The sequence below is a fragment of the Epinephelus fuscoguttatus genome, linkage group LG22 (assembly GCF_011397635.1).
Source record: "Epinephelus fuscoguttatus linkage group LG22, E.fuscoguttatus.final_Chr_v1".
Taxonomy (NCBI): domain Eukaryota; kingdom Metazoa; phylum Chordata; class Actinopteri; order Perciformes; family Serranidae; genus Epinephelus; species Epinephelus fuscoguttatus.
This window is the reverse complement of record NC_064773.1, coordinates 18,473,405-18,485,956: the sequence shown is the minus strand read 5'-3', so window position 1 is coordinate 18,485,956 and position 12,552 is coordinate 18,473,405. Positions and strand designations below refer to the sequence as shown.

General features: G+C 41.1%; 1 protein-coding gene across 2 annotated transcripts in view; it reads right to left on the bottom strand.

The window, feature by feature from the left end:
- LOC125882566 (synapsin-3-like) overlaps positions 1-9,586 on the bottom strand; it is a 187,155-nt gene extending 177,569 nt beyond the window's left edge. The window contains exon 1 of one of the 2 annotated variants that reach the window (XM_049566343.1): positions 9,446-9,586. The gene's annotated coding sequence lies outside the window, so the exon portion shown is untranslated. Of the gene's footprint in view, positions 1-8,507; positions 8,753-9,445 lie in introns of those variants that run through there. The other variant, XM_049566344.1, reaches the window with a different exon arrangement.
- Positions 9,587-12,552: the final 2,966 nt, after the last annotated feature.

The window sequence follows — 12,552 nt, the reverse complement described above, 5'->3', positions numbered from 1 at the left end:
CAAATGTGCGACTCGAGTCACATGACTTGAGTCCCCCACCTCTGCCTGAATCACAAGTTGCCTCAGTAATACTAGTCCTGTGCAAAAACAGCTTTGGTCTCATTACCGTCCTTGCAGCACTCCACAGTTTGACTCTACCTACCAATGTTTAACCCAACCAATGCAATGTTCATGAAGCTAAAACCACAATAGCTTCTGGTTAGTCCATCACCGACTCTGCACTGTTTCTTGCTCCTGGAGCCAGCATCTTCACTCTGCAAATTCCTTTATGCTCATTTTGCAAATGCAAGCATTCAGACTGTAACACTAAAACAATCATTTTTACAGCATCAGATGAGCTACAGCGTTTCTACAGTCCCTTAGCAACCCACTCCTTATTTTACTGATGATCCTACATGTGTTTTTGAGGCCCAACCAAGTAACGATCTGCTCTACTTTTCAGGGAACAGTGATGGTAGCATTATGACTCATCACTGTGTGTCTAGCACTCTGCCACCTTCTTAATGTTGCTACTAGGAGTGCACTAAGAGGCTAAATATGCCAAGAAAAAAGCTTCTAAAAGGGCCGTGCACTAACCAACTGTCATATTTATTCATAATCTCAACCATAAGGCTCCAGTCTTGGATACTTGAAGCACTTATGGATCCATATCAAACCTGCGATATATTGTAAGTGTACATTGTAAGCTGGCATCATTTGTTACACGTTTTACTCAGTTATATTTTATGCATGCCATTAACATCAGTATATTTGATCGTGTAGGATATGACGTATTAGTACAGTGAATGAATCCCAGCCTAATTAAATTCTATAAGGGTGGGCAACTCTTAAAGGCTGATTAACGTGCCACAACTGCAACACATTTCAATAACACAACTACAGTTTTGTTGTATCTTTTCCACAAATACGATCTGCAAGAAACGTCACATCAGGAGTGGATTATACTCATAGAACAACATCTTAAACTTCAGTAACAGCATGGATTCAGTGCCAAGATATCTAACTTCCAGTATGTTGTCGCCTCTGCTGTAGCGAGACGTCTACAGAGAAGATGGTGTTGAGTTGTTGTGGGAGGTTGTGTGGAGGCCTGCTGCTTATTTTAATCAGCCATTGCCAAACTTGTAAAATGCCAGCTTGTGAAGACACTATTAGGCTTAGACTGTTGATTTCAGTGCTGTGAGATGCTCTCAGCAAACTGTCTCTATTTTGTACAGATATTAAAGGCTTTTCTCAAACATAAGCATAGCCACACAAGATATAATAAGATGATGGGAGATAATTACACTGACAAAGCTTTGAAACAGACAGATCAGGATATAAATCAAAAGCAATGGAGCTTACGGCCTTGTCCACACATGCACTGGTATATTTAAAAACGTAGCTCATTCTATGCATCGCTTTTCACTCAAACGCTTACTAAGGTCACTGAAAATGGATATTTTGTAAAATTAATCCATGGTGAAGTTGTCAGAAGCTCGATTTCAGTGTTGAGATGTAGACAGGGAAAATGAAGATTTTGGCTTGCAACATCAATGAAATGAGTATCCAGAGTGTACTTTTTCAGAGAGCAAGCATCAACCGAGTAAAATGAGTCATTATCTGTACTGTAGGTAGCTGTGTTCTCTTGCTCTTGTGATCAAAACTGATCTGAAGCTCAATCCTGAGATTGTTCTGTAAGTTTTTTGACAAATAATAAATTCAGCAACTTCTGATTAATTTCAGGCTTAAATTAATTTCTGATCCCATTCATTTCCCGTTTAAAAGCGCAATTAGATGTCAAACGATTAAACGTCCTCCCCCTTGCTAGTCAGCACCAGAAATATAAGTCAGTGAAACCAGTTAGTGTTTTATTCACGTACAAGGCCGCTTAACTGTCATGCAGTCACCTGCCACTAGTGGGTGCTACAGAGCAGTCAGACAGCAGTCCCCTCCCCACGATGATGCTCCAGTTGACTGGAGTTTCAAAACAGCATGGTGGGAAATTGGAGAGACTTTAAGTGAGTTGTCAGATAATGTGCAGGGTTTACATTCATACTGCACGGCGCAAAGTGCCTCTCATTTCAGCTGAAATTTAATTATAAATTAGGTTAGATGTTGTTTTATTTAGATATTGTGTTTCTGCATTTTCATTCAGATGGAGATTTTTTCATAACAGCACTTGGACAGTAATGTTTTTTTAAGGACCAAGGGAAAAAAACCTGTTTTCAAAAATACCCGTATCGGTGTGGACTAGGCCTAAAGCCTACTCTGAGTATCTTGCAGCTTTCTGCAGAACTACCCAGCAGGAACAAGAAAGTCACCCTTCGACTGTGAACCTTGATGGCTGCGGTGACAGAATGTGCTCGGCGACACAACAGTCTCAGCTCGCTGTGAGAGTGTCTGCAGCAGTGTGTGCAGCAGCAGCAGCAGCAGCGACAAGCTGGTGAGGCGAGGAGTCACAGCCGAGTCACCACACAGTGACCTCACCGCACTTCTTACTGCAGTCACCACATGCATATCCACACACAGACAATGAGGCAGACCTTTGCTACATGCTGGACCCTCCCAGAGAAAGATACAGCCTCACTCAAGACATTATCAAGAACCTTTAGGTTAAAAGCGACAACATATCTGAGCTTGGGAAACCCCCCATGGTTGAGCCAAACACCACAAAACCGAGATTTTCAGTTCAAAACTAAGCCATGCCCCTAATTAACACAATACACCATCCATTCCATTCAGATCTAAGTTATGACTAACAGACTGTTGATGAATCACTTCCATATAAACAGCATCAGCAGCATATTGGTTCAAAGCTCCACTGACAACAAACCAGCCCCCACATTGATACGACTTGTCTCTACATCAAAGTCTCCTCCCCTCACAAAGTGGACACTTCTCTCTATGAGGCCCGGTGCACACAGAGAAACACTGAACCAGCTGATTAAGGACAAAAGGTCACTGCTATTTTGCAATTTATCATTTCACCAGGGGAAAAGGGGGATCATTAGTGGCTGCAGTCAGCCTTTCATGCCGAGGACTATGTGTTGGGAGACAAAATAGATAACTGGTTATGGAGGGAATACTTGTGCCTGCCTCCTGATTGCCTGATTAATATTTCATGGTGTTTATTTTGCATTATGGCGTCATTATCATCAGTATTCAGAGCTGAGCCTTAACACTGAATCCACTGGATACCGAGGTGAAGTCATTTTTGAGCCAAAAGTGAAGTTACCATAACTCTGGTTGAAAACCCCCAAAACATAATTAGATTCAAATTCAAATATTACTAAATTCTGATGAACAGAAATATGTGACATCACCTTTTTCTAAATGAGCCGGCCCCTTTAAATCTAGTTAGAAAAGAACAGTCCTCTCTGAAATTTAATGCCAAAAACTGTTGCCATGTCAGACCCCATCTTTCACAGAAAGACGCAATTGCACTCACATCTCTTGAAATATCCTTTAAGTGGCTAAAATTTGTTGGTTGCTTTTTTATATATATGATAACGACAGCTTGCATATGAAAGGAGTCATTCATAGTGACAAATGTGACTTTGCAGTTCTCCTCAGCTCTACCCAGAGTTACAGGCCTTGCTTCCAGCCCAAATCTGTTTCCCAGCATATCCAGATTGTATCAAAAGTCTGGACAGCAAAAAACACATGAAATGCAATTTTTGCAAATCAGATCAAAACCACATTCGTTTTGAAATGCATTTCCAATTAGATTTTGCAACGTCGGCGTCAAATCCAGAGTGACTAAGTTCAGCCAAACAGAGCTTCCTGCTCAGTATGACCTATTAGTTGTGATATATATAAATTAGTACTGCTATAAATTTTAAAGTCGGTAATTCTGTCAGGAAGAAAATACATTTTAGAATAAGCAACTCCATATGTGTTTAAAAGTATGGGCGAGTCCTCTGGAATATAATTTTTTTGCCTCTTAAATGCACGTCAAATACACACATTGTGTTGGTAAGTCATTGTGAGTGGTGGCTCTATTTGTCAGAACAGCTGAAGTGTTGAGCAGAATCCATGCTGCTGGTCATTTGTTGCTGCCCGAGCTGTACCGGAAACCTGATTTGTTCTTTGTGTGTGCAAAGGTGGTTGGGATTCGGCATTTAACTTGAATGGTTAGAGTCAGGACAGCCCATTGGTCAGAGGGTAGGCCAGATTGGGTTTTAGGCACGGATTGGTCACCAGTAATTCCCAGATTACCCAGACCGTTTGCATTGTTGGGCACATTAGAGCAAATGCACGACAGACTCTGACAAGCTAAGCAGCTAACTTGTGGTTTATTGCTCTGCTAACTTGAATGGAAATAAAATTATTTCATTGTGCAGCTATTGTAGCTCTTCGAAATGTATTGGGACTGAATGGATCAAATTCTGATGCTAAAACAAGTCATTTCACGAGGGTTGTGGTGCTAAAAAAAGAATTCGCTGAGCATTTTCCTCTGCCCCATGGCATCACATAATGGAGCTGGAAGTTGTAATCCCACTGTTTGGCCAAAAATTAGCTTCAAAGCCCAGCGCACCTCCTGTGGTCCCTGTGTTACTACATAACATACTAACATACTACTGACACCAACACCATTACCACAGCAACCCATGCAGATAGGTTGGTGATGTCCGGACACACAATTTCAATCTGGTCACTTGCAAATAACAGTGCAGTCTGTTTGAGAGACAAACTGCCTTGGTGTCTTTAAGCTCACTGTTTTCCACCTGCAACTTTAATTTTTTGCCTTACTCTCACAGCACTGAGTAGCATTGTTTGCTGCAGCAGTAAGCAGCTGTTTTGGATGAAAAAAACCCTCATTGTACTAGTGATCATTCAAAATGAACTAATTAATCTTTTTAAACAACTCTTTTTAGTGTCCGGTACGTACTAGTTCAGCCTATCAAACTTGTTGTTATCATAGAGAATAGCTCATGCTGTGTGCTACAGTGAGTGAATGAGGACCGAATAAATCTGGCTTGAGTCAAGACCTTTGCCAGCCAACGCCAGTGGCTCATTCACTTGCTCCTCAGATAGTTGCCCTCTGTCTTTTGTGTGTCCATGAGCTTTAAGTTTCAACGTGGGAACAACATAAACACTACAAAGAAGATGAGCTGTTTAAATAACAGGCTGATTATAAAGAGCAAAGGAAACAGATCAGGTGAACCATGAAATATGGCGACACCAGCAGAATGCATCACAAGGCTGTGGAGGTAACTGCTACTTGACCCTAAAAGAACTATAGATTGTTGGTCAGTGACATTTCTGTAACATCGAATTGAGTTTACATAGCCAAACTAATGTTAAATACAAGTGGGATGCTGAACCAATGCATTGAAATTAATATTGTAACTTTATAGAGTGCCCCAGGAATGACTCAAACCCAGAAACGAGTTAGCATTTTTCCACTCCTGGTTTCCTCGCATCAAAGTTATCAGGTTTTTTGAATGGGTTTTTAGTTAGACACCTGAAATAAGGTCTGTGGTTAACATAAGCTTAAGAGACTGTCATGTTTTGTTCTACAATGTAAAATACATCAGTAAATACCCCACTCGTGAATTTTGAAGCTTTTAGGTGTCTTAAAAAGGCCGGTTGCTCACAACTGGCTAAATGAGACTAGAGAACGTCATCATGACAAATGCGGCTTTACAGCCTCACTGTGGGGGCAACATTAACTCATGCGACCATAGTGTAGTTCATTGATAGCCTTATGTTAGCTTTTTACTTCCGGCTATTTCATTCAAATCCCACAGGCTTTCTGATGAGGGAAACAGAGCGATGCTAACTTCCATGTCGTCCTACAGAAAACTGTCATCCCTGGAGGACTCTATTAATGTAAACCTATACAAAGTGACTGGCAATTTGTTTAAGTTTAGTGGGGGAGCGGCACTAGCAGTCTAGCCAAACATTCATGTACAAAAACAGAGCGTTGTGGGGAAACTGACACCATATTTTACAAAAAGTATCAAAACTCAAAAGGTTCGGATCTATCAACTTGAAGGAACCTATTCTGTAAAAACAATCAGTCCGCCCATTCTGTACACAACCTGTCCACCACCAAACAGTGGACAAAGTAGGCAGCTAGCTAGTGAACATGGTGGAGCACAGCAGCTACAAAAACATATTTCCTCCGAGGGTTAGTGGAGGAAGACAATGGTTAGGGTTAATAAAAATCTCAAGCTTTTTTTGGTCCCTATGAAACTAGGGGACACAACCTGTCCAGCACCAAACAGCTAATGTTAGTTAGCGGTTAGCTTCAGTTAGTTAGCGGCTAGCTAGTGAACATAGTGGAGCACAGCAGTTATAAAAAGAGATTTTACTTAAAGGGTTATTAGAGGAAAAACAGGAGTTAAGGTTAGCATAAATTTCAGGCAACTTATTTTGTCCTAAAAAGCTCCAATAATATCAGGGTACATGAACTGCCCAGCACCAAACAGCTAATGTTGATTAGCAGCTAGCTTATGTTAGTTAGCGGCTAGCTAGTGAACATAGTGGAGCACAGAAGCTATAAAAACAGATATTTACTTCAAAGGTTATTAGATAAAACACGTGTTAGGGTTAACAGAAATCTCAGGCAGCTTTTTTGTCCTAAAAATTTCTAATAAAGCCTGGGGACACTACCTGCCCAGCACCAAACAGCTAATGTCAGTTAGCGGCTAGCTAAAGTTAGTTAGCAGATAGCTTGTGAACGTAGTGGAGCACATAAGCTATAAAAACAGATATTTACTTCAAGGGTTATAAGATAGAAACAGGTGTTAGGGTTAACAGAAATCCCAGGCAGGTTTTTTGTCCTAAAAAGATCTAATAAAACCAGGGTACACTACCTGACCAGCACCAAAAAGCCAGCAGCTAGCTTACATGAGTTAGCCGCTAGCTGGTTAACATGGTGGAGCACAGCAGCTACAAAAACAGATATTTACTTCAAGGGTTATTAGAGGAAAACACGTGTTAGGATTAGCAAAAATCTCAGGCAGCTTTTTTGTCAAAAGATTTCTAGTAAAACCAGGGGACACTACCTGCCCAGCACCAAACAGCTGATGTTAGTTGGCAGCTACCTTACTTGAGTTAGCAGCTAGCTAGTGAACATAGTGGAGCAGAGAAGCTAAAAAGAACAACATTACCTTTGAGGGTTATTAGAGAAAGACAATGGTTAGGGTAAAAAATATCTCAGGCAGCTTTTTTGCATTAAAAATTTCAAATAAAACTAGGGTACACTACCTGCCCAGAACCAAACAGCTAATGTAAGTTAGCAGCTAGCTAAAGTTAGTTAGCGGCTAGCCAGTGAACACATTGGAGCACAGCACCTATAAAAGCACATTTACTTAAAGGGTTATTAGAGAAAACAGGAGTTAGGGTTAGCATAAATTTCAGGCAACTATTTTGTTCTAAAAAGCTCCAATAAAACCAGGGTACACTACCTGCCCAGCACCAAACAGCTACTGTTAGTTAGCGGCTAGCTTGTGAACATAGTGGAGCACAGAAGCTAAAAAGAACAACATTACCTTTGAGGGTTATTAGAGAAAGACAATGGTTAGGGTAAAAAATATCTCAGGCAGCTTTTTTGCCCTAAAAATTTCAAATAAAACTAGGGTACACTACCTGCCCAGAACCAAACAGCTAATGTAAGTTAGCGGCTAGCTAAATTAGTTAGCGGCTAGCCAGTGAACACATTGGAGCACAGCACCTATAAAAGCAGATATTTACTTAAAGGGTTATAAGAGAAAAACAGGAGTTAGGATTAGCATAAATTTCAGGCAACTATTTTGTTCTAAAAAGCTCCAATAAAACCAGGGTACACTACCTGCCCAGCACCAAACAGCTACTGTTAGTTAGCAGCTAGCTTGTGAACATAGTGGTGCCTTTAAACCTTTTGACAGCTGGCTGCCATTTATGTCATAAGAGTTGGTGAAGACCAAAACAAGAGCTAAAAGGAGAGTGACTATTGGACTTATATTCAGAAGGTGGCCAGAAATACAACTAAAATATGCTAATATCGCTCCATATCCACTGATGCTAACTCTTTGCCAACAAGTTCGACACTTCTACTTTAAGGGGGGACGATATATCACTTGTGTTCTGGAACACCGTTGGTAAAAGTGGGCATTTCATTTTTAATTACGCAATATCACAAGAGAGGGAGTGATGTTGTACTGTATATCGTCTTCAGCACTCGACATGCGGCCTCGGGCCTATGACCGAATCACAACCGTGACGATGTGCAGTACAACGTCACGACCTCCAGAGTGTGATATTGCTTTTATACAACAGTTCAACAACAGCTTAAACAGCAATGCTGAGTAAGGAAATGTTAACAAAAGGTGATGAAATAAATTATTTAAGTATGTTATGTAGCTCCGTGATAAAAAAAAAAACAGTTCGCCAGTCTGTTGCCAGGCAACGCAGCACACACGCTGGGAACTCACAAGCTACTTTGTATTTACATTGATCTGCAGCTGTGTAACTTCGTCCAGTTCGGCTGATGAAACGTTGTCAAACCTGGATGTTGGCACGGCCGGATTCAAACACACCTGGAGGTCTGCACAGAAGAGTCCTGGCTGTCCTTTTCCTCGTCCTGGCTGTCCTTTTCCTCGTCCTCTCCTGACGAACACTCATAATTTAATTCAAATGTGATTTGGAGGAAAATATCCATCTTCTTGGTGTAGGGTAGTGTCAGTTTGCGTCAATGTAGCAAGTGTGACAGCTGGTTAATTAGCGGTTGTATTTATATTTATAACACCTGTGAGCGGAGTGATTTTACTGTAACATGTCCCACTCACGGAATGCCTCTCGTCCAATCAAATTACTCGGTCGGGACTAACTGTTGTAAAATTATAAATATGGGTAGTTTTGTTTTGGCACAGTTTGTAAAATATGGGTAAAAGCTGGCCATTATCGTGAGGCAGTGCAGTCAGAGTTTAGAGATAAATATTGCTTAACAAGAGCTAAAATGCTGATTAACTGCATCACTTTATAATCTCTAAATAAGATGCGCAGTGTCTTTTGTTAGGATAGAAATTAACCTCTGCCTTGAAATGTGAGTAAACTGACTTTCTAATCCACCCTCCCTCCTTTGAAATCACAATCATGAAATGGATACCCCCCACCTTTCCCACCTCCCTCCCCTAATGAAACGCTCAGCGGAGGAGTGACTGGACTGGAGGCTGCAGAGACATGGCTGAGGGAATCCCTGCACAAACCCACTGTAGTACATCACCAAGCTGTCAAACCATTCACACCAGCCTGACACAGCAAAACACTGCGCTCACAGGTCAAACCCCATCTTATCCGAGGGATGATAATAACAACAGCAACAAAAAAAAAAAACGGAAAAGATGAGCTTCATTGTGTGAAACAGCTAATTTCTCCTAAAAGCACAGCCCACAGCGAGAAACACACACACCGATAAATGTTAGGAGCAAAACGTCGGAAGGATGGCGGGGATAAATGCGCAAATGATTTAGCCTACCTGAGCAGCTGTCACTGATGAGTGTCGGATGATGACCCTTCTTCTTCTTCTTCTTCTTCTTCTTCCTCTAATGCTGCTGCTGCTTCTTCTTCTTCTGCGCTCAGGTCCTCCTCAGCCTCCCAGCCAAGCCCCCCCACCCTCTCTATCTCTCCTCCTCTCTCGCTCTCTCCACAATGCATGCCGGGAACGTGAGGGGTGTAGTGAATTCATTACTGCAGTCGGTCCATGAAGCTCATTGGCCGACAGGGAAATTGTGGGAGCATCCCTCAGTACAGGGGTGTCAGCTGTAAAGCAGGAGTTAAAGAAATCAATGATAAAAAAAATATAGAAGATAAATATATTACTGGGATTTATTCGAACGCTTATATTTTTTATTTGCTGTATCCCTCTAAAATCTATCTAAAAGTATTTCATATATGCACACACTCACCAGCCACTTTATTAGGTACACCTGTGCAACAGCTCATTAACACAAATAGCTATTCAGTCAATCACGTGGCAGCATTTCAATGCATTTAGGCATGTCGACATGTTTGAGACGACCTGCTGAAGATCAAACAGCATCAGAATGGGGAAGAAAGGTGATTTAAGTGACTTTCAACGTGGCAAGGTTGTTGGTGCCAGAAACTGCTGATCTACTGGGATTCTCACACAACCATCTCTAGGGTTTACAGAAGATGGTCCGAAAAAGAGGAAACATCCAGTGAGCGGCAGTTCTCTGGGTGAAAGTGCCTTGTTGATGCCAGAGGTCAGAGGAGAATGACCAGACTGGTTCAAGATGATAGAAAGGCAACAGTAACTCAGATAAGCACTGGTTACAACCAAGGTCTGCAGAAGACCGTCTCTGAACCAACAACACGTCCAACCTTGAAGCAGATGGGCTACAGCAGCAGAAGACCACACCAGGTGCCACTCCTGTCAGCTAACAACAGGAAACTGAGGCTACAGTTCACACAGGCTCACCAAAACTGGATAACAGAAGACTGGAAAAAGGTTGCCTGGTCTGATGAGTCTGGATTTCTGGTGCGACAAACAACATGAAAGCATGGATCCATCCTGCTTCGTATCAACGGTTCAGGCTGCTGGTGGTGGTGGTGTAATGGTGTGGGGGATGTTTTCTTGACACACTTTGGGCCCCTTAGTACCAACTGAGCATGGTTTAAACACCACAGCCTACCTGAGTATTGTTGCTGACCGTGTCCATCCCTTTATGACCACAGTGTACCCATCTTCTGATGGCTACTTCCAGCAGGATAACGCACCATGTCACAAAGCACAAATCATCTCAAACTGGTTTCTTGAACATGACAATGAGTTCACTGTACTCCAGTGGCCTCCACAGTCACCAGATCTCAGTCCAATAGAGCACCTTTGGGATGTGGTGGAACGGGAGATTCACATCATGGATGTGCAGCCGACAAATCTGCAGCAACTGTGTGATGCTATCATGTCAATATGGACCAAAATCTCTGAGGAATGTTTCCAGCACCTTGTTGAATCTGTGACACCAAGAATTAAGGCAGTCCTGAAGGTAAAAGGGGTCCAACCTGGTACGAGCAAGGTGTACCTAATAAAGTGACCAGTGAGTGTATATATTTAGCCTGGTGCAAAAAGGAGAAGGGATGTCAAATCATTTTTTATGCACTAATTATGGACTAATGTTTTTTTATTTTGACTTAGGGGAGGGGCACACAACTTTAAATGGTTGTATTTTGTAATTACTTTTCTGCCGATTTTTTTAAAGAAGACAGGCAGGTTTGGAAGACAGGTTTTCTCTCTCTCTAAAAAAAGACACCATTTATCATAGCCACAAAATGTAAAAAACAAAAAACAACTTACTGTTGGATTTTCAAATTTCCGACAGACATTGGACACATCACTTGTGACAAACACTCCCATCAGAAAATACATATATCACCAAATTTGAGCTTAAAATAGTGGTACTTTGTACAAGCTTTGGGGAGGGTCAAAAAAAAGAACTCACACCAGGACTTGTAATATATATCTTCTACAGTGTGCAAATAATAATCTATCATTATTTTTGGAGCCTTGCTAAGAAATCACATTCAAATTTCTTCACTGAAAGTCAATATTCCAAATCCCGGTGAAATATGGTTTAAATGTAACCGTTCAATCAGTGTCTTCAAATAGTTAAAAAGTTACATTTTTGAACCAATTCTGAGTGTGTTTTCACCATCACTATTTTAAATGCCGTGTAAACCTCAAAATGCTCACTGTAATATCAAACTGTAAAAGCGGTTCTGACTTGAGAATGTCAACTACAGCAGTATGCAAGTTACACACTTAGTCATACCAACACATTTACAGCTTCCACTTAAAAGGATAAAGACGACCATGTGACACATGTTACAATACATTTGTATTTATTAAGCAGCAATTCAAATATAACAAACACAATTACAGTGAAATAGAAAAATACACAATTGATGCAGGGTCCCTCTGGTTTGTCCTTCTGGTCACTGAAGTGATCGGATCACAATGCATCTTGGAGCTCGTTTGCACTTGTATTTAGCACTGTCTACATGTGATCTAATCACCCAAGACGTATGTTAATTATTATGGTCAAATTTGGTGCAGGCGGACACTTTAAAACATACAAACAATCCCTACGCACGTCGTCTATGCCGTTATGAGCATTTATACTTGTACAGTGGTGTCTGTGTCACTATGCAGTTACACCTCCAAAACACTAGTAGGCAGCTGGGTTTCTGTGAAGTTTAGTTGATTTAAAACACACATTAAACACATATTAAACATGGTTTAATAATGACAAATTCAAACACAAGTACACATTTTCCCCACAAATACAACATGCTAATGTTTTTAGCACAAGCCAATGGCATTTTACATTGTATAAATTAGCCTAACAGCTAGCAATCTTTTCCTCTTCTCATATAAAACCAGGGACAACAGCAACATGTAACAAAGGTAATGGTCCAAAATTTTGCGCCATGACAACTCACAAGGTTCACTGACAAAACTGTCTTATACTAAACATGTTTTCAAAACAAATACAACATGCTAACGTTATTAGCACAAACCGATGGCATTTTACATTGTATAAATTAGCCTAGCAGCCGGCGATC